This window comes from Euphorbia lathyris, chromosome 8, assembly GCF_963576675.1.
Source record: "Euphorbia lathyris chromosome 8, ddEupLath1.1, whole genome shotgun sequence".
NCBI lineage: Eukaryota > Viridiplantae > Streptophyta > Magnoliopsida > Malpighiales > Euphorbiaceae > Euphorbia > Euphorbia lathyris.
The window spans coordinates 87,451,012-87,453,511 of record NC_088917.1 but is presented as its reverse complement, the minus strand read 5'-3'; the positions used below and the strand labels follow the sequence as shown (position 1 = coordinate 87,453,511).

The window sequence follows — 2,500 nt, the reverse complement described above, 5'->3', positions numbered from 1 at the left end:
CGCGGGTTGCGAGCGCACAGGAAGCCAGTATCCGCCCCGCACGTGCCCCCCTGGCGGGAGGAGGCTGGGGCGACGATTGAGTGACACCCAAGCAGGCGTGCCCTCGGCTAGAAGGCTTCGGGCGCAACTTGCGTTCAAAGACTCGATGGTTCGTGGGATCCTGCAATTCACACCAAGTATTGCATTTCGCTGCGTTCTTCATCGATGTGAGAGCCGAGATATCCGTTGCCGAGAGTCGTTTTGGTTCTAGAAGCGCCACGCGTCCCGCTTGCTCACCGTCTCCGGGGCGAACAGGGCGTGTGATCTTTTCTGTTTTCGATTCCTTGGCGCGTCCTGCGCCGGGGTTTTGTTAGGAGGCCCCTAACGGAGGATGCGGGGGTGCGGCGGAGAGCCCGCACCCATATCCCGCGCCCAGGGCCTCGGTGGGGGCGGATGCCGGACAGATCCCGCACCGACCCCCCGTTTGGATGACACGTTCGCGGGTCGTTCTGCTGTGCAGGTTTCGATAATGATCCTTCCGTAGGTTCACCTATGGAAACCTTATTATGACTTCTCCTTCCTCTAAATGATAAGGTTCAGTGGACTTCTCGCGACGTTGCAGGCGGCGAACCGCCCACGTCGTCGCGATCCGAACACTTCACCGGACCATTCAATCGGTAGGAGGGACCCCCGAGGCTATGATGATGGGCGGGCCGGTCGTTTTTGTCGAGGGACTACGAGCGTGATGAGGGAACTGAATCCCTCCGCCCGTCTAACATTCCGCATCCGAGAGCACGAGCCCCGTCCCACGGGCCATAGCAATCGGATCGGCATGCGAGGAACACGGGAGGCGCTACGCGGTTCGTCCCATGCCCACGAAGGGGGCATGGGAAGAAGAGAACGTTTGGCAACAGAATCGAATTCCGCTACGTTGGTATGTAGCACAGGAACCCATCCCTGCCCGGTGGAGCAGAACGCCCACGGGCTGCAACTAAGTGGACGTCGGGCAGACAGTTCATTGCTCGAGCAAAGGGCCTGCCTGCCCCAACGACAGTAGCACCGCTCATGCACCGTCGCGTTATGCTGAGCGACCGCCCCATCCTACGAACCACATCGCGGCCTTCAAATGATACTGCAGAGCGATTGCGAAAATCGGTCCGTTTCCCAGTTGAATTGAGCAATGCAGAAATGTCGAGCGGAGAAATCGGCAGCACCGCTGTGTGCGAAAATACCGAAGGGGAGGGTCAGATCACCGAAGGAGCCGCTAGCACCGAAACCACCCATTGGCACCTCGTTTACTTTCGTCCCCTGTCATCCCACCCAACACGTAAAGACGGACAACTCCCGTCAGCCAGCTGACACCGCGTTCGACACATCGCCCGGTTTTGCAATCACGACGATATAATCATCGAGTCCCTTGGCGGCAGAGGAAACGCGAGACAGGGCCGTCCATGAGAATTCTCCAAACCCAATGCGAGCCGTCGGGTAAGCAGACAACGTCGGCAAGCTGTCCCACTGTACGAGTCGATACGCAAATCTTGGCACTCCACCCGAGGAGGAAATCAAGCGGATATAGAACCCAATCAAGCCATTTTATCCCCATTAGCAAAATGTGATCGGCGATCAAACGTCGAGGTGAACATGCGCCAAGCACGATGACAGCGTAAACATAAGGGCGATTTCCCGAAGCACCGCCGAGGGGCACCGGCAGTAAAATCCTCCATTCGCCCATGAATCCTAGCAACACCGAGATTCATGGGCGAATGGGGGATACGGAGAGTAAGGGATTTAGCATTTCCAAGCCTAATGGCTTAGGAAGCATGGAGGTGCTCCCCTCATAGTGTGTCTTATACCAACTCGAGAGCCAATGTCGCTGGACGCTGGCAGGTTCCATGCACCACTAGTTTTAGTTTCTACACGTGTACATGCAGAAATATGTCATAAATTGAAAATATATATATGAGTACGGTATAAAAGTTTAAAGGAAAAAAATACAAATTATAAAAAAATATTAATAATTTAATAATAATAATAAATTAATAATGGGATTAGAAGAAAAAATTCAACATAATATGAAATATATATATATATATATATATGTATATGAAATAAGAATACGACTAAGCTAAAAAAAGAATACAACTAAGATAATATATTATTCACACAAATAAAGAGTTGTTAAAGGTAAAACAATATATAATTGAATAATAAATGATTATAATTTATTTAATGTAATAAGATAAAAAAAATATTTAAAGTAATAGAAAATATAAAACTTAGCTGGTTGATACCAGACATGAGTTATTTTGAAGAAAAAAAAAGTAGCTAATAAGCTAATTGAAAAGGCACTTTACCAAAACAGTGGCTTCTTAAAAATTAGCTTTTTGAAAAAGCTAATAAGCTAATTGAAAAAGCTCTTTACCAAAAAGGAGCTTTTTCAAAATTAGCTTTTTGAAAAAGCTAACAAGCTAGTTGAAAAAACTCTTTACCAAACATGAGTTTTTTCAAAAAGCTAATTTTT

The 2,500-nt window shown here is 48.5% G+C and overlaps 1 non-coding gene across 1 annotated transcript; it reads right to left on the bottom strand.

The window, feature by feature from the left end:
• Positions 1 to 81: 81 nt before the first annotated feature.
• Positions 82 to 237, bottom strand: LOC136204893 (5.8S ribosomal RNA). The gene has a single exon (XR_010675707.1). It is a non-coding gene; the product is annotated as a 5.8S ribosomal RNA (ribosomal RNA).
• Between the last annotated feature and the right edge of the window lie 2,263 nt (positions 238 to 2,500).